At 45.7% G+C, this 27,098-nt stretch overlaps 1 long non-coding RNA gene across 4 annotated transcripts in view; it reads left to right on the top strand.

The window, feature by feature from the left end:
• LOC141222237 (uncharacterized) overlaps positions 1-27,098 on the top strand; it is a 175,663-nt gene that overhangs the window by 116,833 nt on the left and 31,732 nt on the right. For 2 of the 4 annotated variants that reach the window (XR_012290077.1, XR_012290075.1), the window contains 2 exons: positions 259-337; positions 1,418-2,053. This is a non-coding gene — a long non-coding RNA (uncharacterized lncRNA). Of the gene's footprint in view, positions 1-258; positions 338-1,417; positions 2,054-27,098 lie in introns of those variants that run through there. The other 2 variants (XR_012290076.1, XR_012290078.1) reach the window with 2 other exon arrangements.

Here is a 27,098-nt window from a genome sequence, read left to right as displayed (position 1 = left end):
CTACACTTATCCTTTCTTCTTACCAATACTTATACTTTCTTACTTATAGATGCCTATATTTATTCTTTCTTACCTATATTTACCTATACTTATACTTTCTTACCAATACTTACCTATAGTTATTCTATCTTACTTAGACTTATTATTTTTTTCCTATACTTATCCTCTTGCACCTACACTTATCCTTACTTATATTTTCTTACTTATATTTACCTATACTTATCCTTTCTTATATTTACCTACACTTATCATTTATAGATATATCTATGTGGAGGTTCCTGATGATGTTGGACGTCCTATCTTCTGGTCTTCTCTCCATGGTCTTCTGGAAGCTCAGGTACACAGCTTGCTCTGAGATTATTGAGCTGGTGTCTTGTTGAGGGTTTTCTAGTTGACAAATGAAAACCCTCTGAACATGGCCTGGTCCTTTGGTGTTATAGATAATGCAGCCTCTGCCGCTTGGATCTTGTCAAGCTTAAAAGCACGGAATCTGGGTTTAGGCTTAGTTGGCTATAGAAAAGATACAGAAAAAAGTAATGGTGAACTTGGTGACTAATCAAAACAGTCTTGACTTGAAGTATTGAAAAAAATGGCTCAATATTAAATGAATGTTTTCAAATGTAAATAAAATATCTTAGAGACAACACCAGCACCATGAGTATTGCAGCTCCAGTCGAGTCACTTCAAAGAGCTGCAGTGCCACTAATCATCTCTATGACCAATCATACTTCTGTCTCATCATGCATAGGATGCAGAATTATGTGCAGGTAGTACGAGAAGTTTCTAAATAAGTACAATCTGTACTTATTACTTCAACTCTGAACACTTTGACCTGTTAACAGACTCTTTCCAAATTGGTCTAGCTCCATCAGTCATTTGTTTTTAAAAAATGTGTTCATATTTTTTGTTTTATTTTTTCTTCTAGTCAAAATCACCAGTGGAGACTATAAAAAGGAGAATTATTATTGAAAAATGTAAACTAATCTTCTTTAGATGCACTTCCAGGTTTGCCTGAAAAGTTATCAAAATTTTGTGAACTGGTCCTTATGGAGAGCTCATTTAAATTTATTTTTAGCCAAGAATCTTCTTCTTTAGCTACAGCTGCAGATCCCTTTGCAATGCTTTGCCAGATTAAATGGCTTGCACCTGACAGAACATATGACTAGTTATTTATTTGCATATAACCTGTAAGAGTCTGAAAGAAGTACAATACTATAGACTAGATATGCACACTAATAAATTAAATAGTCCAACCAGCCCAGTCGTCTATAATAGTAATATAAAGATTAGCGCTGTCTAAATCATTTTCCAACCCTGACCTTAAACATAATGTATCACAGAGCCCAAAGCGTGGAAGCTTGTGGGAGAGTATCTTATTCAGATCCATGTAACAATTCTGTACATTCACTTACTACAGGGATGTATGGTGGGGCCATCCTAAGGGCTTCCACTGAGACCCAATCGATTCGCTGGAAGAAGGGGTGTTCTCGGATGTTACTATTGACTCCTAATCGCTGGACAGGATCTTCCTGGAGGAGCTGTTCAATGATGTCCTTGGCGCCGGAGGAAGATTCATCAAAGAGTGTTGGATGGTAATTACACTCACTGGTCAGCATTTCGTTTAAGATGACTCCAAACGAATACCAGTCTACTCCGGCGTTATACTCCTCCATGTCCAGGATCTGCCATAGAGAAGCATTATTAGTAGTGCTACCTCTTGTATGTCACCGTACTTATATGTCACTCATATTATTATGTGATTCTACAGTAAATGACAGGAAGTCTTATTACTTAATCAAGAGACAAAAAGTATCTCTCATAATTATGCGCCATAAATTAAATTAATAAAGGTTATTAAAAATCAGAATGAATGTAATATGTATGATTGTGATGGCACACACAACACTCAGCTCAGTGTATTACTGGCTCAGACTTTTACCTCTTCACCCTGGGTGATTTTTCATTTTTTCGCCCCCTTCTTACAATAGCTTTATTTTTTATCTACATAACCATATGAGGGCTTGTTTATTGCGGGACGAGTTGTACTTTTGAAGGACACCATTGATTTTATCATGTGATGCACTTGAAAGTGGTAAAAAAAAAATCAAATGTATTAAAATTGCAAAAAAAATTCAATTTCAATATTTTTTTTTACATTTTATTTTATTTAGCATGTTCACTATAAATCTGATCTGGCAAAATGATTATCGAGGTCAGTACAATTACGCAGATACTAAACGTGATTAAATTTTTACTGATACCATTTTGAGGTAGATACAATGTTTTGATCACCTCTTATTGCATTTTATTAAAATGTTGCAGAGTGATCGGACTTTTACCAACACAGCAATACCAGATATGTGTATTTTTACTTTTTTAATGTTTTTTTTATTTTTAATGGGGCAAATGGGTGGGTGATTTGAACTTTTCTGTGTTTTTTAGTTTCCTCATATTTGTAAAAACATTTTTTACTTTTTACTGTATTTATTAGTCCCTTTAGGGGAATTAAAGCTGCGACTATCTGATTGCTGATGCACTGCTATGTATAGTTAAAATCACAATCTCCAATTAAATCAGCCATCATCAGCCGGAAAAGATGCGGGCTCGGCGTGCGACCCCGCATCAAAGGCAGGGACATGACATATGACCAACATGTATGCCATTTGTCATGAAGGGGTTACTTTTATATTGTTGATCAGAACAGGTCATCAATATAAGATTGGTGGAACACCCGGCAATCCCACTGATTAGCTGTTATCTCCTCCGCCGGTGGTTGAAAATAACGAATAAACAGAGGTCACAGCTCCGTTTACTGGTTAGTGGCAGCTGCTGGTATTACATATTAGCCCCTACTGAAATGAACACGGACTGATCTACAGATCTCAGTCCTGACCAATATACAGTACAGAGGTGCGATGTTCTGCTCTGATTACATCAGGTTGCAGTCAGAGATAAGAACAGCTAATCAGTGTGATCGGTCCCCCAATGATTTTATATTGATGAACTAGCCTAAATAAAGCTCATCAATGTGAAAGTATCCAAAGACCTTCTAAACACAAAAAATAAAAACATTCTATTCTCACCTCAGGAGCCATGTAACCCATGGTCCCAGCGAAACCGGTGGCTGTTCGGTCTCCATGCATGTTTTCAAGTGCGAGACCGTAATCCGTGATCTTAATGTGGCCCGTATCAGCCACCAGGATGTTCTCGGGCTTTAGGTCTCTGAAAGAAAAAATAAAAGTAACCTGAGTATAAAGTAAGTGTCCTTATATCGGTGGTCATATGATGACATTCGTGAATAAACATATTTTCTCTTCCTGCTGCACTTTCCTCATTTGAGAACTCCTTTACAGTATGCCCTAACTGTATCACTGTAGGGATCATTGTATTATATGTGACGGCCGCTCAGCTGCAGCTTCCTGACAGTGATACCAGATAGGACTACTAGACCCCAGTTACAGGACATCAGTCTGCGGATCACCAGGGTTGAGGAGCTGAGTGCAGCCAAGCTTTAAGGGCTTGTACACATGACCGTATTTTTGGAAAGAGTGTGATCTGACAAAACATCGGATAGCACTTTGACCAATATTATTCTATGGGCCCGTGTACATGTCGATTTTCTCCTCGGACCGATCGCAGCATGCCCGATTTGGAGAGAATATACGCTGGTGTGACCCAGCCTCAGGCTGAGTTCACACGATGCGTATTTCATGCGTTTCCGCGGCGTTTTTGCAGTTGCGTAAACGCCGCGGAAACGCATGAAAAACGCATGGTAGAAGGGAAGCAATGTTCCCCAATGGAAATCCGCATGTGCTGTGCCCATGATGCGGATTTTTCCGCAGCGTGAACGCTGCGGTCAAAAATCCGCAGCATGTCAATGAATTTTGCGGAAATGCGGCGATTTCGCCGCCATTGACTTACATTAGAACGCGCCAATTCCGCAAGACAGCATCTGTACTTGCGCTATTGGCGCGTTCTAATATGCGGATGGTACCCGACTGTGGAGGAGAGGAGAGTCTCATCCACACCCAGGTACCATTAAAAAAGCTGTAAAAAAAGAATAAAATAAAAAATAAATGTATTCTTACCTTCTGTCGGCCCGCACAGCGCTCCCGCTTGGTTCCCGGCACTTGCAGTGAGTTGTAGGACCTGCGCGGACGTCAGAGTCATGTGACGGGTCACGTGACGCTGATGTCGGCAGGTCTTTCAATTCAAAGTTGCCGGCAGCCGGGAACTTTGTAAAGCAGGACAGCGCGGGCCATCGGAGGTAAGTATATACACTCTCTCGGGTCACACTATATAAATCCATGCTGTTTGCATGGATTTATATAGTGTGACCTAGTTGTCAAGCACTTTCCAGGTGATGCTAAAATCGCCTGGAAAGCGCTTGTCAATCTGCATGCGGAAACGCATGTGAATCTGCATGTGGATCCGCATGTATTCTGCAGGAAAAACGCATGCACAATCTGCATGCATTTTTTCTGCCAGGGAGATGCAGAAATGATGCAGAAATTTTCTGCTTCATTTCTGCATCGTGTGCACATACCCTCACACTGACTACATTACCTGTGGATGACGCCCTTAGAATGGAGGAACTGGATCCCACACACTAGTTCGGCGGCATAAAATCTGACAAGGAGAAAATTAATAAGTATCAGATCCCATAAATAGTAAACTTAGGAATTGATATTAGTCAATAGGAGCATCATTCTATATTATTCTGTCATTGGACAATTTTCTTTCATTATTCTAAGCATTTTCATTTCAGATACTTTACACAACAATGAGAATGAATCTGAGCTCTTGACTGTTATAAAGTATTTCCACATTCAGAAGTAGAGAAAATCTCAGGAGTCAGGACCTGACATGTCAGGAGTGGAAGTAACACTGTGACCTACAGTATCTAACTGCCCTTTTATATTCAACGTAACTTAGAGGGTTTTTTTAAGAGGTTATCTGGTCTCAGAAGAAAAGTCTGCAGTCACTCTATGTATGGGCATTGCACACTTACACGATTTGGCAGTCTGCCATCATGTAGAGTGATTGCTGACTTTTCTTCTGAGACCGGACAACTCCTTTAACACATTACCTGGCACTGGTGATGTCAAGCGGCCCCTTCCTGTGTAGAAGTTGGTAAAAGTCCCCGCAGCTCATGAATTCCATACCAAGAAAAACATTCATCTGTAACATGGAACATTCTCATTTATTATACAGTAAAGGCAAATACACAATTCAGTACTTTAAGGGGGTTTCCATCCAAGAAAGTTAAAGTATATTGCAAAGATATGTAGTCACTCAATAAAAAGGTGGTTTAACTGCTGCGACCCATAAAATTCTAAACAATGATATAGAATATATTAATAAATTTAGAAATTCTTGTTTCAACCAATGTTTGGTAATAATTATTTTTCATTTAATTATAGACATAGTGTCACGGATGTGTCAGGTGTGACAGACAGTCGCTCTGGATCCAGCTGTAGAAGGTCACTGCGCTTGGCATTGCAGACACCTTCTTAATCCTCTCATCTCTGCAGTATAGTTATATCCTTCGCCCTTCAGGACCCAGCAGCGACCTCCACCTTCTGCTGCTGATTGACACACCCTTGCTTGGTAGTTAAAAACTCTCAGTTTCTCCAGAGACTCGCCAGTGATGGCACTATGTACCTCTGTACAGGCTTGGAGTACTAGCAGTCAGCCAATCTCATTTTTGGTGCTCTTGGGGGACAGTTGGTGTTATCTTTCTGCTTTCTGCTCAAGCTAATTGTATCTCCTTTGTTTGTTTACCTTGTTGTCTTTAGTTTGTAGTGGGGCCTGACTAGTGCTCACCCTGTCCCCTTCCTATCTAGGGCCTAGCTCTAGGGACATTCAGGGCTCAGGTTCCTGCTCAGCGATATGTGCAGAACCTATATAGGGACGATAGGGTAGGCAGGGTGATATTAGATCTGCATAGGGGTCTCCACTCCTCCTTGCCCTAGTTGTTGGGCTCCCCCTATTCTTCCTGTTCTTGTACACTTATTCCTTCCCTCACCTTGATTGATACATAGGCCCAGATTCATAATTTGCATTTTTTTAATCACTTTCCTGTCTTGTCTTGCCGTATTTGTTGCTGATTTTGGTGCTAAATTCTTCAAAATGGCGCACACGATTAAAGAATTTGGTGAAAAGTCAAAAATAGTCTTGTTTCTGCCTTGAACTGTTTTTGCAACTTTTTGGCCTCAAAAATCACACAAATTGCAAATTGGCCCAAAAATTTGGCCAAAAAACTGGCTTTCTCAAAAAATACGCCAAGGGGGACTGAAATGAAGGCTGTGTCATATTTGCGACTTCACAATTGATGATTTAGATAAAATCATCTGGAATCACTAAACTCTGGCAAAAAAAAGTGGAAAAGCAGGCAAGCTCATATAAAATAGACTTCAAAAAAGGCGCTAATAAAGTGAAGAATTGAGTTCAAACAAAAGAAGGGGCAAAACCAGACAAAAAACAGACGTAAAGGCAATGATGAATCAAGGACATAATGTTATCTCTCTGTTTTGTATAAAGCTGCTATACAGTAGCTGTTTTCTGTGCATTCTGTTTCCCAAAAAGTGGAATGAGGCTGTATGACCACTATGCGTTTTTTACGCATTTCCGCAGCAGAAACGCTTAAAAAACGCTTGGTAGAAAGTCTGCAATGTTCCCCAATGATAATCTGCTTGTGCTGTGCACATGCTGCGGAAATTTCCGCTGCGGATTATCATTGCCGAAAAATCCGCAGCACTGCCAATTATTTCGCGGAATCGCGGCGATTTTGCCGCCATTGACTTGCATTGAATCGCTTAATATCCGCATGACTACATGTGTACATGCAGATATTAAGCGATTCAATGTGTGAATGGTACCCGGGTCTGGAGAAAAGGAGACTCTCATCCAGACCCGGGTAACATAGTACCTGCAAAAAAAAAAGAATTTAAAATAAAAAAATACATTATACTCACCTTCCGATGGGCCCCGGTCTCCATAGCGATGCGTCCTGGCTCCCACGCTGACGTTGACAATCGCGTGACCTGTCACATGACTAAATGACGTCATGGAAGATGGAAGGTCCTTTTACACAACCGCGAGACACCAGGGAGACTGGACGCATCGGATAAGGAGACCGGGGGCCATCGGAAGATGAGTATATGTTTTTGTTTGTTTTTTTACCATTTTTATTCTTTATTTTAACTAACTTGGTCACACTATATAAAAATCAATGACAGTTGCATCGATTTATATAGTGTGACCAAGCTGTCAAGCACTTTCCAAGTGATGCTAAAATCGCTTGGAAAGCGCTCGACAACCCGCATGCGAAATCGCATGTGAAAAACGCTTCACATACGCTTGTCCCTGGCAGGAAAAACGCATGTAAAATCCGCATGTACAATCCGCATGTGTTTTTTCTGCCAGGGAGATGCAGAAACGCTCAGGAAAAATCCGGAGCATTTCTGCATCGTGGGCACTTAGCCTAAAAGACAGTTATAAAGTCCTGTGTACTTTATAATAATACTAAAGTAAAGTCCAGGCTATGCAGAAAAAAACAGCTATGTTAATAACCACAACAAAGCAATGAGTCTTGTAAAACAGCAACACAAAAAATATTTGTTTGTTTTTTTGTTTGGTTTTATTTTTTCACTATGTTAATGTAGCAAAACATAAAAATTATATAAATCTGTTTTTTCCATAATCCTAAAGACCCTGAGAATAAAGTTAACATATTATGTAAGTAGCATAAAACCCCCAAAATACTAACATACTTGCTATTTTTTTCAATCCAACCCTAGAAAATGAATAAATGTTATCCAGTACAATATGTGCACTCTAAAATGGTGCAATTAAAAATACAACACGTCATGCAAAATTAAATATAGACTTTCAAACAGCTATAGTGATAGAAGTATAGAAAAGTTGCACTTTTAGGTTATGTGCCCATGATGCAGAAATGCTGCATATTTTTTCCACTTCTCCCTGGCAGGAAAAATGCATGCGGATTTTACATGCGTTTTTCCCGCCAGGTAGAAGAGTTTGTCAAGCATTTTTCCATGCATTTCTGCATGCGGGTTATCAAGCGCTTTTCCAAGCGATTTTAGCATCACTTGGAAAGTGCTTGACAACTTTGTCACACTATATAAATCCAGGCAACCGGCATGGATTTATATATTGTGACCAAGTAATAGTTAAAAAAAAGAATAGGAATGGTAAAAAATAAAAAATAATGATTATACTTACCTTCCGATGGCCCCTGGTGTTTTCTCCGCTCCGTCCGGTCTCCCCGGTGTCTCGCGGTAGTGTGAAAGGACCTGCGATTACGTCATTGAGTCATTTGACAGGTCCTCACACCACCGCAAGGCGAGCAAGAGACCGGGCGCATCGCTGAGGAGGCCGGGGGACATCAGAAGGTGAGTATGATCTTTATTTTTTTAATTTTAAATTCTTTTTTTTTACAGGTTCTATGGTACCCGGGTCTGGAGGAGAGTCTCCTCTTCTCCAGCCCCGGGTACCATCCGCACATTGAAACGCTTAATATCCGTGTGTGCAAATGTGCTGACACGGATATTAAGCGATTCAATGCAAGTCAATGGCGGCAATTACGCTGCGTGTCCGCAAAATTAATGGACATGCACAGCACATGCGGATTATTATTGGGGACCATGGGGCACGTATAACCAAGCGTTTAAGCGTTTTCGCTGTGGAAATTCTGCGGCAAAAATGCTTGAAAAACGCATAGTGGGCACGCAGCCTAAGACTGCAGAGATGAAAAAAAAAATGAAAATTGCTGCTCTCTTACAGCCTCTGCTCCTTCTTTATGGGGATAAAGGGGTTGTTCAGGTTAGGAAAAAGACTTGCTTTTCTTCCAGAAAAAAAGTATTTCTGCCCATGAGCTGCGCCTGGTATTTCAGCTTAGCCACATTCAAGATTATACAGAACCATTTTGCTCTGAACATTAATACCCCGTACATCACCTCTGTAGAGTTTGTCCCTGGCAGAGGTATTGTCCATTGAGCAGTGAAGCTTGTAGTGCATGCAGTGACATTTGTTAAAGGGGTTTTCCACTCTTATGATGTACCTATCCTTAGAATAGGTCATTAATATCAGTTTTGTGGGGGTCCGATCAGCTGCTACCATCTCTGCCAAAAGCCGGATGTAAACAGTGTACAGAGCAAACAAGGTTTAGTGGTCGCTCCTGGTACAGCAGGATAGCTCCTATTTAGGCAAATAGGTCATCAACATAAGAGAAGTGGCCACTAAGTAGTCACAATTCTACCTTGGTCTGGAATCCAAAGTCCGCGTGGACGAGGAAGGGGCTTCCAGATGCCAGCTGAAGAACTCGCCTCTCCACCATGACATCCAGCCTATCACCTCCGGCTAGCAGGGCTCTTTTGCTGATGATCTTAATAGCAAATTCTTGGCGGGTTAAAGTATCTTCCGCCATCAGGACCTTTCCAAAGCTTCCGATGCCGAGCACATGGTGGAATAATAATCTCTCTTTGATGGAATGAGAGATTGTGCTGGAGCTGGATGGCCGAACACCGCTGCATCCTATCAGGGGAGAAAAATAGGAAATATTACAATAAATCTAACATTTACAGGACATTATTTAGACTGAGGAAATCTTCTGTTCTAAGTAAAGCTTGTACTTCATTTTATAAATTGTCTTAATGGATTTTATTAGTAAGAAACTTAGTATTCATGTAATCAATCTGACATAGTTTTGTCTGTTAAAGAGGAGAAGTCATAAAATAATTCCATTTCCATTATACACTTGGTTGTGATTAGGTTGAACAATATGAACATTTAAAGGGTTTTTCCATAATGACACTTATCACTAGCGACAAATCGCATAGATTTTACCAGGACATTCGATTTACAGTGAATTTATACTCCTCAAATTCAATTTCCTTTATTAAGCTCTGGAGTACTGGGGTGTGGAAAGACTCCCAAAGCATAGTAAAGGTAAGATGTAGAAAAAAAGAACCCAAAAAACTAATACTCACCTCACTTCTCACCTTTCCTGCTCTCTGTCCCCCGCAAGGTCCTTGTCGCTGCTCCTTACCACCAGAGTGCACTGATGGAATCCGGTCATCTTCACACTAAGACAGGACTTCTGGCCGTGACTAGGCCTGGGATGTCCTTGCATGTGCGAAGGAATTTCCCGGGCCTACTCGCAGCTGGAAGTTCTGGTCTAGAGTCACGAAGCAAGTCATGATGTTAAGACATGCGCCACGATCTTACGATGAGCGCTCTAGACCAGGACTTTCAGACACAGGGACATCCAGGGTCTACTCCCAACCTAGTGTGAAGAGGCGTCAGTGCACGTTGATGGTAAGTAGAGGTGTTGAGGACCGTACGGGAGAGAATGAGTAGCAGAGACATTCGTTTTTTAACCTTTTGTCGCCCCTGTACAGTTCAACAAGATGGTGGCCACCATTTTGCTGAATTCCTACAAGCTACAAAAATATGGAAAAGAATACTGATTTTTGTAAAATTCAACTTCACTTGAATAAATTATCCATTCTCTACTTATCACCTTTTCTGGGACCCTCATGATCACTAGAACAAGACACCTGCAGTCGACCAGTGCGAGGGCATTTGATAGGGTGGGGGTGAAACATGCGCACGGTCGGACTGGGGTGTCTGGGGCCCACAGGAAAAATTGACTCTAAGGACCCACCCTACAGCTATATGCAAATACCTGTTATCCGTTACCCCTGTTATAGTGGAGCGTCGCCTGTAAAATACAGGCAGCTCCTGCACATCTACTGTGCACCATTATAACTGGGATGTACAATTCTGGTAGTTTATATTACAGGGGTTCTTTGATGAAAACAAGTTATCACCAATTCACAGGTTAGGTAGGAGATATCTTATTGATCGGTGGAATCCGACCATTGGAAACCGCACCGATCAGAAGAATGGGGAACTTTTATCCCTGACAGGACACTTTTATGTCCATTTTAAAATGGAGCTGCATGTGGGATATCTGACCGCAGCTCCATTTATTCTCTTTGGGGCTTCCAGAAAAAAACAAGAGCAGAGCTCGCAGCCACTGAGGGAATGAATGGATCGGTGGTCGAGTTGCCCATGAGCTCCAGTCTAATGGGGAGAAAAACTTTACATTCAGCAGATAGGTGCAGGTCCCAGCAGTCAGACCCCCACCAATCAATAACTTTTAGGTCACGTTCACAGAATTTTTTCATCACTTATTTGTAAGCCAAAACCAGGATAGGAACAATCAGAGGAAAAGTATAATAGAATCACGTCACCACGTCTGTATTTATCACCCACTCATGGTTTTGGCTGACAAATATTGATGTAAAATCCTGACCAAATACTGAACGTGTGAATGTGGCCTTAGGATAAGCGATTATGTGTTTCCACTGGAGAACCTCTCTTAGTGCATATTTGCTATTGTGTAATAGACACAGGACAGGGAGGGGTTAAATGTCAATGTAATTAATCTCTATTGAAAATAAAGGATCTTATACTTATTGATATGAGAGAGAACAAGTGAATCCTCCAAACACAACGTAAACTCCTATACCAAGACCAATAATACCACATAGAAGGGGACAAATACCGTCACACTATGATCAGACCACATATTACCATCTTCTCCCCCCTCATCATGGACTCCTACGTAGCATCCTGTCCCTCCCAATCATGTGCCCCTATATAGCATCCTCTCCCTCATGTGCCCTTATATAGCATCATCTCCCTCATATGCCTCTATATAGCATCATCACCCTCATGTGCCCCTATATAGCAACCTCTCCCTCATGTGCCCCTATATAGCATCCTCTCCCTCATGTGCCCCTATGTAGCATCCTCTCCCTCATGTGCCCATATATAGCATCTTCTCCCTCATGTGCCCCTATATAGCATCATCTCCCTCATGTGCCCCTATATAGCATCATCTCCCTCATGTGCCCCTATATAGCATCATCTCCCTCATGTGCCCCTATATAGCATCCTCTCCCTCATTTTCCCCTATATAGCATCATCTCCCTCATGTGCCCCTATATAGTATCCTCTCCCTCATGTGCCCCTATGTAGCGTCATCTCCCTCATGTGCCCCTATATAGCATCATCGCCCTCATGTGCCTCTATATAGCATCCTCTCCCTCATGTGCCCCATATAGCATCCTCTCCCTCATGTGCCCCATATAGCATCCTCTCCCTCATGTGCCCCTATATAGCATCAACTCCCTCATGTGCCCCTATATAGCATCCTCTCCCTCGTGCCCCTATATAGCATTCTCTCCCTCATGTGCCCCTATATAGCATCATCTCCCTCATGTGCCCCTATATAGTATCCTCTCCCTCATGTGCCAATATATAGCATCTTCTCCCTCATGTGCCCCTATATAGCATCATCTCCCTCATGTGCCCCTATATAGCATCATCTCCCTCATGTGCCCCTATATAGCATCATCTCCCTCATGTGCCCCTATATAGCATCCTCTCCCTCATTTGCCCCTATATAGCATCCTCTCCCTCATGTGCCCCTATATAGTATCCTCTCCCTCATGTGCCCCTATGTAGCGTCATCTCCCTCATGTGCCCCTATATAGCATCATCTCCCTCATGTGCCCCATATAGCATCCTCTCCCTCATGTGCCCCTATATAGCATCCTCTCCCTCATGTGCCCCTATATAGTATCCTCTCCCTCATGTGCCCCTATGTAGCGTCATCTCCCTCATGTGCCCCTATATAGCATCCTCTCCCTCATGTGCCCCATATAGCATCCTCTCCCTCATGTGCCCCTATATAGCATCCTCTCCCTCATGTGCCCCTATATAGCATCAACTCCCTCATGTGCCCCTATATACCATCCTCTCCCTCATATGCCCCTATATAGCATCCTCTCCCTCATGTGCCCCTATATAGCATCATCTCCCTCATGTGCCCCTATATAGTATCCTCTCCCTCATGTGCCCCTATGTAGCGTCATCTCCCTCATGTGCCCCTATATAGCATCATCTCCCTCATGTGCCCCTATATAGTATCCTCTCCCTCATGTGCCCCTATGTAGCGTCATCTCCCTCATGTGCTCCTATATAGCATCATCTCCCTCATGTGCCTCTATATAGCATCATCTCCCTCATGTGCCCCTATGTAGCGTCATCTCCCTCATGTGCCCCTATATAGCATCCTCTCCCTCATGTGCCCCTATATAGCATCCTCTCCCTCATGTGCCCCTATATAGCATCAACTCCCTCATGTGCCCCTATATAGCATCCACTCCCTCATGTGCCCCTATATAGCATTCTCTCCCTCATGTGCCCCTATATAGCATTCTCTCACTCATGTGCCCCTATATAGCATCATCTCCCTCATGTGCCCCTATATAGTATCCTCTCCCTCATGTGCCCATATATAGCATCTTCTCCCTCATGTGCCCCTATATAGCATCATCTCCCTCATGTGCCCCTATATAGCATCATCTCCCTCATGTGCCCCTATATAGCATCATCTCCCTCATGTGCCCCTATATAGCATCCTCTCCCTCATTTGCCCCTATATAGCATCCTCTCCCTCATGTGCCCCTATATAGTATCCTCTCCCTCATGTGCCCCTATGTACCGTCATCTCCCTCATGTGCCCCTATATAGCATCCTCTCCCTCATGTGCCCCTATATAGCATCCTCTCCCTCATTTGCCCCTATATAGCATCATCTCCCTCATGTGCCCCTATATAGTATCCTCTCCCTCATGTGCCCCTATGTAGCGTCATCTCCCTCATGTGCCCCTATATAGCATCATCGCCCTCATGTGCCTCTATATAGCATCCTCTCCCTCATGTGCCCCATATAGCATCCTCTCCCTCATGTGCCCCTATATAGCATCATCTCCCTCATGTGCCCCTATATAGTATCCTCTCCCTCATGTGCCCATATATAGCATCTTCTCCCTCATGTGCCCCTATATAGCATCATCTCCCTCATGTGCCCCTATATAGCATCATCTCCCTCATGTGCCCCTATATAGCATCATCTCCCTCATGTGCCCCTATATAGCATCCTCTCCCTCATTTGCCCCTATATAGCATCCTCTCCCTCATTTGCCCCTATATAGCATCCTCTCCCTCATGTGCCCCTATGTAGCGTCATCTCCCTCATGTGCCCCTATATAGCATCCTCTCCCTCATGTGCCCCTATATAGCATCCTCTCCCTCATTTGCCCCTATATAGCATCATCTCCCTCATGTGCCCCTATATAGTATCCTCTCCCTCATGTGCCCCTATGTAGCGTCATCTCCCTCATGTGCCCCTATATAGCATCATCGCCCTCATGTGCCTCTATATAGCATCCTCTCCCTCATGTGCCCCATATAGCATCCTCTCCCTCATGTGCCCCTATATAGCATCCTCTCCCTCATGTGCCCCTATATAGCATCAACTCCCTCATGTGCCCCTATATAGCATCCTCTCCCTCATGTGCCCCTATATAGCATTCTCTCCCTCATGTGCCTCTATATAGCATTCTCTCCCTCATGTGCCCCTATATAGCATCATCTCCCTCATGTGCCCCTATATAGTATCCTCTCCCTCATGTGCCCATATATAGCATCTTCTCCCTCATGTGCCCCTATATAGCATCATCTCCCTCATGTGCCCCTATATAGCATCATCTCCCTCATGTGCCCCTATATAGCATCATCTCCCTCATGTGCCCCTATATAGCATCCTCTCCCTCATTTGCCCCTATATAGCATCCTCTCCCTCATGTGCCCCTATGTAGCGTCATCTCCCTCATGTGCCCCTATGTAGCGTCATCTCCCTCATGTGCCCCTATATAGCATCCTCTCCCTCATGTGCCCCTATATAGCATCCTCTCCCTCATTTGCCCCTATATAGCATCATCTCCCTCATGTGCCCCTATATAGTATCCTCTCCCTCATGTGCCCCTATGTAGCGTCATCTCCCTCATGTGCCCCTATATAGCATCATCGCCCTCATGTGCCTCTATATAGCATCCTCTCCCTCATGTGCCCCATATAGCATCCTCTCCCTCATGTGCCCCTATATAGCATCCTCTCCCTCATGTGCCCCTATATAGCATTCTCTCCCTCATGTGCCCCTATATAGCATTCTCTCCCTCATGTGCCCCTATATAGCATCATCTCCCTCATGTGCCCCTATATAGTATCCTCTCCCTCATGTGCCCCTATATAGCATCTTCTCCCTCATGTGCCCCTATATAGCATCATCTCCCTCATGTGCCCCTATATAGCATCATCTCCCTCATGTGCCCCTATATAGCATCCTCTCCCTCATTTGCCCCTATATAGCATCCTCTCCCTCATGTGCCCCTATATAGTATCCTCTCCCTCATGTGCCCCTATGTAGCGTCATCTCCCTCATGTGCCCCTATATAGCATCATCTCCCTCATGTGCCCCTATATAGCATCCTCTCCCTCATGTGCCCCATATAGCATCCTCTCCCTCATGTGCCCCTATATAGCATCATCTCCCTCATGTGCCCCTATATAGCATCATCTCCCTCATGTGCCCCTATATAGCATCATCTCCCTCATGTGCCCCTATATAGCATCCTCTCCCTCATTTTCCCCTATATAGCATCATCTCCCTCATGTGCCCCTATATAGTATCCTCTCCCTCATGTGCCCCTATGTAGCGTCATCTCCCTCATGTGCCCCTATATAGCATCATCGCCCTCATGTGCCTCTATATAGCATCCTCTCCCTCATGTGCCCCATATAGCATCCTCTCCCTCATGTGCCCCTATATAGCATCCTCTCCCTCATGTGCCCCTATATAGCATCAACTCCCTCATGTGCCCCTATATAGCATCCTCTCCCTCATGTGCCCCTATATAGCATTCTCTCCCTCATGTGCCCCTATATAGCATCATCTCCCTCATGTGCCCCTATATAGTATCCTCTCCCTCATGTGCCAATATATAGCATCTTCTCCCTCATGTGCCCCTATATAGCATCATCTCCCTCATGTGCCCCTATATAGCATCATCTCCCTCATGTGCCCCTATATAGCATCCTCTCCCTCATGTGCCCCTATATAGCATCCTCTCCCTCATTTGCCCCTATATAGCATCCTCTCCCTCATTTGCCCCTATATAGCATCCTCTCCCTCATGTGCCCCTATATAGTATCCTCTCCCTCATGTGCCCCTATGTAGCGTCATCTCCCTCATGTGCCCCTATATAGCATCATCTCCCTCATGTGCCCCATATAGCATCCTCTCCCTCATGTGCCCCTATATAGCATCCTCTCCCTCATATGCCCCTATATAGTATCCTCTCCCTCATGTGCCCCTATGTAGCGTCATCTCCCTCATGTGCCCCTATATAGCATCCTCTCCCTCATGTGCCCCATATAGCATCCTCTCCCTCATGTGCCCCTATATAGCATCCTCTCCCTCATGTGCCCCTATATAGCATCAACTCCCTCATGTGCCCCTATATACCATCCTCTCCCTCATATGCCCCTATATAGCATCCTCTCCCTCATGTGCCCCTATATAGCATCATCTCCCTCATGTGCCCCTATATAGTATCCTCTCCCTCATGTGCCCCTATGTAGCGTCATCTCCCTCATGTGCCCCTATATAGCATCATCTCCCTCATGTGCCCCTATATAGTATCCTCTCCCTCATGTGCCCCTATGTAGCGTCATCTCCCTCATGTGCTCCTATATAGCATCATCTCCCTCATGTGCCTCTATATAGCATCATCTCCCTCATGTGCCCCTATGTAGCGTCATCTCCCTCATGTGCCCCTATATAGCATCCTCTCCCTCATGTGCCCCTATATAGCATCCTCTCCCTCATGTGCCCCTATATAGCATCAACTCCCTCATGTGCCCCTATATAGCATCCTCTCCCTCATGTGCCCCTATATAGCATTCTCTCCCTCATGTGCCCCTATATAGCATTCTCTCACTCATGTGCCCCTATATAGCATCATCTCCCTCATGTGCCCCTATATAGTATCCTCTCCCTCATGTGCCCATATATAGCATCTTCTCCCTCATGTGCCCCTATATAGCATCATCTCCCTCATGTGCCCCTATATAGCATCATCTCCCTCATGTGCCCCTATATAGCATCATCTCCCTCATGTGCCCCTATATAGCATCCTCTCCCTCATGTGCCCCTATATAGCATCCTCTCCCTCATGTGCCCCTATATAGTATCCTCTCCCTCATGTGCCCCTATGTACCGTCATCTCCCTCATGTGCCCCTATATAGCATCCTCTCCCTCATGTGCCCCTATATAGCATCCTCTCCCTCATTTGCCCCTATATAGCATCATCTCCCTCATGTGCCCCTATATAGTATCCTCTCCCTCATGTGCCCCTATGTAGCGTCATCTCCCTCATGTGCCCCTATATAGCATCATCGCCCTCATGTGCCTCTATATAGCATCCTCTCCCTCATGTGCCCCATATAGCATCCTCTCCCTCATGTGCCCCTATATAGCATCATCTCCCTCATGTGCCCCTATATAGTATCCTCTCCCTCATGTGCCCATATATAGCATCTTCTCCCTCATGTGCCCCTATATAGCATCATCTCCCTCATGTGCCCCTATATAGCATCATCTCCCTCATGTGCCCCTATATAGCATCATCTCCCTCATGTGCCCCTATATAGCATCCTCTCCCTCATTTGCCCCTATATAGCATCCTCTCCCTCATGTGCCCCTATACAGTATCCTCTCCCTCATGTGCCCCTATGTAGCGTCATCTCCCTCATGTGCCCCTATATAGCATCCTCTCCCTCATGTGCCCCTATATAGCATCCTCTCCCTCATTTGCCCCTATATAGCATCCTCTCCCTCATTTGCCCCTATATAGCATCATCTCCCTCATGTGCCCCTATATAGTATCCTCTCCCTCATGTGCCCCTATGTAGCGTCATCTCCCTCATGTGCCCCTATATAGCATCATCGCCCTCATGTGCCTCTATATAGCATCCTCTCCCTCATGTGCCCCATATAGCATCCTCTCCCTCATGTGCCCCTATATAGCATCCTCTCCCTCATGTGCCCCTATATAGCATCAACTCCCTCATGTGCCCCTATATAGCATCCTCTCCCTCATGTGCCCCTATATAGCATTCTCTCCCTCATGTGCCCCTATATAGCATTCTCTCCCTCATGTGCCCCTATATAGCATCATCTCCCTCATGTGCCCCTATATAGTATCCTCTCCCTCATGTGCCCATATATAGCATCTTCTCCCTCATGTGCCCCTATATAGCATCATCTCCCTCATGTGCCCCTATATAGCATCATCTCCCTCATGTGCCCCTATATAGCATCATCTCCCTCATGTGCCCCTATATAGCATCCTCTCCCTCATTTGCCCCTATATAGCATCCTCTCCCTCATGTGCCTCTATATAGTATCCTCTCCCTCATGTGCCCCTATGTAGCGTCATCTCCCTCATGTGCCCCTATATAGCATCCTCTCCCTCATGTGCCCCTATATAGCATCCTCTCCCTCATTTGCCCCTATATAGCATCATCTCCCTCATGTGCCCCTATATAGTATCCTCTCCCTCATGTGCCCCTATGTAGCGTCATCTCCCTCATGTGCCCCTATATAGCATCATCGCCCTCATGTGCCTCTATATAGCATCCTCTCCCTCATGTGCCCCATATAGCATCCTCTCCCTCATGTGCCCCTATATAGCATCCTCTCCCTCATGTGCCCCTATATAGCATTCTCTCCCTCATGTGCCCCTATATAGCATTCTCTCCCTCATGTGCCCCTATATAGCATCATCTCCCTCATGTGCCCCTATATAGTATCCTCTCCCTCATGTGCCCATATATAGCATCTTCTCCCTCATGTGCCCCTATATAGCATCATCTCCCTCATGTGCCCCTATATAGCATCATCTCCCTCATGTGCCCCTATATAGCATCATCTCCCTCATGTGCCCCTATATAGCATCCTCTCCCTCATTTGCCCCTATATAGCATCCTCTCCCTCATGTGCCCCTATATAGTATCCTCTCCCTCATGTGCCCCTATGTAGCGTCATCTCCCTCATGTGCCCCTATATAGCATCATCTCCCTCATGTGCCCCTATATAGCATCCTCTCCCTCATGTGCCCCATATAGCATCCTCTCCCTCATGTGCCCCTATATAGCATCCTCTCCCTCATGTGCCCCTATATAGCATCAACTCCCTCATGTGCCCCTATATACCATCCTCTCCCTCATGTGCCCCTATATAGCATCCTCTCCCTCATGTGCCCCTATATAGCATCCTCTCCCTCATGTGCCCCTATATAGCATCCTCTCCCTCATTTGCCCCTATATAGCATCCTCTCCCTCATGTGCCCCTATATAGTATCCTCTCCCTCATGTGCCCCTATGTAGCGTCATCTCCCTCATGTGCCCCTATATAGCATCCTCTCCCTCATGTGCCCCTATATAGCATCCTCTCCCTCATTTGCCCCTATATAGCATCATCTCCCTCATGTGCCCCTATATAGTATCCTCTCCCTCATGTGCCCCTATGTAGCGTCATCTCCCTCATGTGCCCCTATATAGCATCATCGCCCTCATGTGCCTCTATATAGCATCCTCTCCCTCATGTGCCCCATATAGCATCCTCTCCCTCATGTGCCCCTATATAGCATCCTCTCCCTCATGTGCCCCTATATAGCATTCTCTCCCTCATGTGCCCCTATATAGCATTCTCTCCCTCATGTGCCCCTATATAGCATCATCTCCCTCATGTGCCCCTATATAGTATCCTCTCCCTCATGTGCCCATATATAGCATCTTCTCCCTCATGTGCCCCTATATAGCATCATCTCCCTCATGTGCCCCTATATAGCATCATCTCCCTCATGTGCCCCTATATAGCTTCATCTCCCTCATGTGCCCCTATATAGCATCCTCTCCCTCATTTGCCCCTATATAGCATCCTCTCCCTCATGTGCCCCTATATAGTATCCTCTCCCTCATGTGCCCCTATGTAGCGTCATCTCCCTCATGTGCCCCTATATAGCATCGTCTCCCTCATGTGCCCCTATATAGCATCCTCTCCCTCATGTGCCCCATATAGCATCCTCTCCCTCATGTGCCCCTATATAGCATCCTCTCCCTCATGTGCCCCTATATAGCATCAACTCCCTCATGTGCCCCTATATACCATCCTCTCCCTCATGTGCCCCTATATAGCATCCTCTCCCTCATGTGCCCCTATATAGCATCATCTCCCTCATGTGCCCCTATATAGTATCCTCTCCCTCATGTGCCCCTATGTAGCGTCATCTCCCTCATGTGCCCCTATATAGCATCATCTCCCTCATGTGCCCCTATATAGTATCCTCTCCCTCATGTGCCCCTATGTAGCGTCATCTCCCTCATGTGCTCCTATATAGCATCATCTCCCTCATGTGCCTCTATATAGCATCATCTCCCTCATGTGCCCCATATAGCATCCTCTCTCTCATGTGCCACTATATAGCATCATCTCCCTCATGTGCCTCTATATAGCATCATCTCCCTCATGTGCCCCTATATAGCATCATCTCCCTCATGTGCCCCTATATAGTATCCTCTCCCTCATGTGCCCCATATAGCATCCTCTCCCTCATGTGCCCCTATATAGCATCCTCTCCCTCATGTGCCCCTATATAGCATCAACTCCCTCATGTGCCCCTATATACCATCCTCTCCCTCATGTGCCCCTATATAGCATTCTCTCCCTCATGTGCCCCTATATAGTATCCTCTCCCTCATGTGCCCCTATGTAGCGTCATCTCCCTCATGTGCCCCTATATAGCATCATCTCCCTCATGTGCCCCTATATAGCATCCTCTCCCTCATATGCCCCATATAGCCTCCTCTCCCTCATGTGCCCCTATATAGCATCCTCTCCCTCATGTGCCCCTATATAGCATCATTTCCCTCATGTGCCCCTATATAGCATCCTCTCCCTCATGTGCCCCTATATAGCATCCTCTCCTTCATGTGCCCCTATGTAGCATCATCTCCCTCATGAGCCCTTATATAGCATCATCTCCCTCATGTGCCCCTATATAGCACCTCCCATCCCAACATGTGCCCCTATATAGCATCCTCTCCCTCATGTGCCCCTATATAGCATCCTCTCCCTCATGTGCCCCTATATAGCATCCTCTCCCTCATGTGCCCCTATATAGCATCCTCTCCTTCATGTGCCCCTATGTAGCATCATCTCCTTCATGTGCCCCTATGTAGCATCATCTCCCTCATGAGCCCTTATATAGCATCATCTCCCTCATGTGCCCCTATATAGCACCTCCCATCCCAACATGTGCCCCTATATAGCATCCTCTCCCTCATGTGCCTCTATATAGCATCCTCTCCCTCATGTGCCCCTATATAGCATCCTCTCCCTCATGTGCCCCTTTATAGCATCAACTCCCTCATGTGCCCCTATATACCATCCTCTCCCTCATGTGCCCCTATATAGCATCCTCTCCCTCATGTGCCCCTATATAGCATCCTCTCCCTCATGTGCCCCTATATAGTATCCTCTCCCTCATGTGCCCCTATGTAGCGTCATCTCCCTCATGTGCCCCTATATAGCATCATCTCCCTCATGTGCCCCTATATAGTATCCTCTCCCTCATGTGCCCCTATGTAGCGTCATCTCCCTCATGTGCCCCTATATAGCATCATCTCCCTCATGTGCCTCTATATAGCATCCTCTCCCTCATGTGCCCCATATAGCATCCTCTCCCTCATGTGCCCCTATATAGCATCCTCTCCCTCATGTGCCCCTATATAGCATCAACTCCCTCATGTGCCCCTATATACCATCCTCTCCCTCATGTGCCCCTATATAGTATCCTCTCCCTCATGTGCCCCTATATAGTATCCTCTCCCTCATGTGCCCCTATGTAGCGTCATCTCCCTCATGTGCCCCTATATAGCATCCTCTCCCTCATGTGCCCCATATAGCCTCCTCTCCCTCATGTGCCCCTATATAACATCCTCTCCCTCATGTGCCCCTATATAGCATCATTTCCCTCATGTGCCCCTATATAGCATCCTCTCCCTCATGTGCCCCTATATAGCATCCTCTCCTTCATGTGCCCCTATGTAGCATCATCTCCCTCATGTGCCCCTATATAGCACCTCCCATCCCAACATGTGCCCCTATATAGCATCCTCTCCCTCATGTGCCCCTATATAGCATCCTCTCCCTCATGTGCCCCTATATAGCATCATCTCCCTCATGTGCCCCTATGTAGCGTCATCTCCCTCATGTGCCCCTATATAGCATCATCTCCCTCATGTGTCTCTATATAGCATCCTCTCCCTCATGTGCCCCATATAGTATCGTCTCCCTCATGTGCCCCTATATAGCATCCACTCCCTCATGTGCCCCTTTATAGCATCATCTCCCTCATGTGCCCCTATATAGCATCATCTCCCTCATGTGCCTCTATATAGCATCCTCTCCTTCATGTGCCCCTATGTAGCATCATCTCCCTCATGTGCCCTTATATAGCATCATCTCCCTCATGTGCCCCTATATAGCACCTCCCTCCCCATCATATGCCCCTATATAGCATCGTCTCCCTCATGTGCCCCTATATAGCATCCACTCCCGCATGTGCCCCTATGTAGCATCATCTCCCTCATGTGCCCCTATATAGCATCATCTCCCTCATGTGCCCCTATATAGCATCATCTCCGTCATTTGCCCCTATATAGCATCCACTCCCTCATGTGCCCCTATATAGCATCATCTCCCTCATGTGCCCCTATATAGCATCATCTCCCTCATGTGCCCCTATATAACATCCTCTCCCTCATGTGCCCCATATAGCATCCTCTCCCTCATGTGCCCCTATATAGCATCATCTCCCTCATGTGCCCCTATATAGCATCATCTCCCTCATGTGCCCCTATATAGCATCCTCTCCCTCATATGCCCCTATATAGCATCATCTCCCTCATGTGCCCCTATATAGCACCTCCCTCCCCATCATGTGCCCCTATATAGCATCATCTCCTTCATGTGCCCCTATGTAGCATCATCTCCCTCATGTGCACTTATATAGCATCATCTCCCTCATGTGCCCCTATATAGCACCTCCCATCCCAACATGTGCCCCTATATAGCATCGTCTCCCTCATGTGCCCCTATGTAGCATCATCTCCCTCCCCATCATGTGCCCCTATGTAGCATCATCTCCCTCATGTGCCGTTATATAGCATCATCTCCCTCATGTGCCCCTATATAGTACCTCCCTCCCCATCATGTGCCCCTATATAGTACCTCCCTCCCCATCATGTGCCCCTATATATCATCGTCTCCCTCATGTGCCCCTATATAGCATCCACTCCCTCATGTGCCCCTATGTAGCATCATCTCCCTCATGTGCCCCTATATAGCATCATCTCCCTCATGTGCCCCTATATAGCATCATCTCCTTCATGTGCCCCTATGTAGCATCCTCCCTCATGTGCCCCTATGTAGCATCCTCTCCCTCATGTGCCTCTATATAGCATCATCTCCATCATGTGCCCCTATATAGCATCCTCTCCCTCATGTGCCCCTATATAGCATCATCTCCTTCATGTGCCCCTATATAGCATCATCTCCCTCATGTGCCCCTATATAGCATCATCTCCCTCATGTGCCCCTATATAGCATCTCCCTCCGCATCATGTGCCCCTATATAGCATCTCCCTCCCCATCATGTGCCCCTATATAGCACCTCCCTTCCCATCATGTGCCCCTATATAGCATCTCCCTCCCCATCATGTGCCCTATATAGCATCTCCCTCCCCATCATGTGCCCCTATATAGCATCTCCCTCCCCATCATGTGCCCTATATAGCATCTCCCTCCCCATCATGTGCCCCTATATAGCATCTCCCTCCCCATCAGGTGCCCCTATATAGCATCTCCCTCCCCATCATGTGCCCCTATATAGCATCTCCCTCCCCATCATGTGCCCCTATATAGCATCTCCCTCCCCATCATGTGCCCCTATATAGCATCTCCCTCCCCATCATGTGCCCTATATAGCATCTCCCTCCCCATCATGTGCCCCTATATAGCATCTCCCTCCCCATCATGTGCCCCTATATAGCATCTCCCTCCCCATCATGTGCCCCTATATAGCATCTCCCTCCCCATCATGTGCCCCTATATAGCATCTCCCTCCCCATCATGTGCCCTATATAGCATCTCCCTCCCCATCATGTGCCCCTATATAGCATCTCCCTCCCCATCATGTGCCCTATATAGCATCTCCCTCCCCATCATGTGCCCCTATATAGCATCTCCCTCCCCATCATGTGCCCCTATATAGCATCTCCCTCCCCATCATGTGCCCCTATATAGCATCTCCCTCCCCATCATGTGCCCCTATATAGCATCTCCCTCCCCATCATGTGCCCCTATATAGCATCTCCCTCCCCATCATGTGCCCCTATATAGCATCTCCCTCCCCATCATGTGCCCTATATAGCATCTCCCTCCCCATCATGTGCCCCTATATAGCATCTCCCTCCCCATCATGTGCCCCTATATAGCATCTCCCTCCCCATCATGTGCCCCTATATAGCATCTCCCTCCCCATCATGTGCCCCTATATAGCATCTCCCTCCCCATCATGTGCCCCTATATAGCATCTCCCTCCCCATCATGTGCCCTATATAGCATCTCCCTCCCCATCATGTGCCCCTATATAGCATCTCCCTCCCCATCATGTGCCCCTATATAGCATCTCCCTCCCCATCATGTGCCCCTATATAGCATCTCCCTCCCCATCATGTGCCCCTATATAGCATCTCCCTCCCCATCATGTGCCCCTATATAGCATCTCCCTCCCCATCATGTGCCCCTATATAGCATCTCTCTCCCCATCATGTGCCCCTACATAGAATCACCCCCCCCCCCATTCACTCACTACCCTGCCCATTCATTAAAATAAAAATACCTTCCTGTGCTCCCCACGTCTTCTGCAGCTTCATGTCGGTGTGGTCTTCTACAGGGCCGCCGACCGATCAAAGGCTGCTCGCTGGCTGCAGCCCGCCGGCCAGAGGCCTCTTCAGATCACTGCAATGCGCTGCGCACTGACATCAGCGCCCGGCGCGTACCAGTGACGTTCAATGTCCGCCGGCCTATCAGTGGCCGAACGCTGACGCGTGCGGCTTTGATTGGCCGGCGGCCTTTGAACGTCACTGCTATGCACCGTATGTGCGCAGCGCATAGCAGAAGACAACAGATGTCTGTGACTTCTATCTGAGTTCAGGATAACTTCTCGTTTGAGGTCAAGGGCTAAGAATTTACATATGAATCAATGGGCATATTTGTGAGATGTAATATCTTGTATATACAGTGGGTACAGAAAGTATTCAGACCTCTTTAAATTTTTCACTCTTTGTTTCATTGCAGCCATTTGGTAAATTCTAAAAAGTTCATTTTTTTTTCTTATTAAAGTACACTCTGCACCCCATCATGTCTGAAAAAAACAGAAATGTAGAAATTTTTGCAAATTTATAAGTATTCAGACCCTTTGCTCCGTATTGAGTAAAAGCACCCTTTTGAGCTAGTACAGCCATGAGTCTTCTTGGGAATGATGCAACAAGTTTTTCACACCTGGATTTAGGGATCCTCTGCCATTCTTCCTTGCAGATCCTCTCCAGTTCTGTCAGGTTGGATGATGAACATTGGTGGACAGCCATTTTCAGGTCTCTCCAGAGATGCTCAATTGGGTTTAGGTCAGGGCTCTGGCTGGGCCAGTCAAGAATGGTCACAGAGTTGTTCTGAAGCCACTCCTTTGTTATTTTAGCTGTGTGCTTAGGGTCATTATCTTGTTGGACTTCGGCCAAGTCTGAGGTCCAGAGCACTCTGGAAGAGGATATCTCTGTACTTGACTGCATTCATGTTTCCTTCAATTGCAACCAGTCGTCCTGTCCCTGCAGCTGAAAAACACCCCATAGCATGATGCTGCCACCACCATGTTTCACTGTTGGGATTGTATTGGGCAGGTGATGAGCAGTGCCTGTTTTTCTCCACACATACTGCTCAGAATTATCACCAAAAAGTTCTATCTTCATCTCATCAGACCAGAGAATCTTATTTCTCATAGTCAGGGAGCCCCTCATGTGATTTTGAGCAAACTCTATGCGAGCTTTCATATGTCTTGCACTGAGGAGAGGCTTCCGTCGGACCACTGTGCCATAAAGGGCCAACTGGTGGAGGGCTGCAGTGATAGTTGACTTTTTGGAACTTTCTCCCATCTCCCTATTACATCTCTGGAGCTCAGCCCCAGTGTTCTTGGAGTTCTTCCTTACCTCTCTCACCAAGACTCTTCTCCCACGATTGCTCAGTTTGGCTGGACGGCCAGGTCTAGGAAGACTTCTGGTGGTCCCAAACGTATTCCATTTAAGGATTATGGAGGCCACTGTGCTCTTAAGAACCTTGAGTAATGCAGAAATTCTTTTGTAACCTTGGCCAGATCTGTGTCTTGCCACAATTCTGTCTCTGACTTCCTTGGGCAGTTGCTTTGAGCTCATGATTCTCATTTGGTCTGACATGCACTGTGAGCTGTGAGGTCTTATATAGACAGGTGTGTGCCTTTCCAAATAAAGTCCTAACAGTTTAATTAAACACAGCTGGACTCCAATGAAGGAGTAGAACCATCTCAAGGAGGATCACAAGGAAATGGACAGCATGTGACTTAAATATGAGTGTCTGAGCAAAGGGTCTGAATACTCATGACCACGTGATATTTCAGTTTTTCTTTCTTAATACATTTGCAAAAATTTCTACATTTCTGTTTTTTTTCAGTCAAGATGGGGTGCAGAGTGTACTTTAATGATAAAAAAATGAACTTTTTAGAATTTACCAAATGGCTGCAATGAAACAAAGAGTGAAAAATGTAAAGGGGTCTGAATACTTTCCGTACCCACTGTATATCGACATTGAAGCATATTCAATATTATATTGCTGCCTTGCTGACCTTTCTGCATATTTTGGACTCGAGATTGTCTCTTAGTCTTATATTATATATTGTTTTCATACCCTGCAGACATTGTTTCTATGTGGTTACAGTGGATGA

The sequence above is a fragment of the Phyllobates terribilis genome, unplaced genomic scaffold (assembly GCF_046119375.1).
Source record: "Phyllobates terribilis strain yellow unplaced genomic scaffold, ASM4611937v1 Scaffold_348__1_contigs__length_1988982, whole genome shotgun sequence".
NCBI classification, from domain to species: domain Eukaryota; kingdom Metazoa; phylum Chordata; class Amphibia; order Anura; family Dendrobatidae; genus Phyllobates; species Phyllobates terribilis.
The sequence above is the reverse complement of the archived record's forward strand: the minus strand, read 5'-3'. Positions and strand labels throughout refer to the sequence as shown.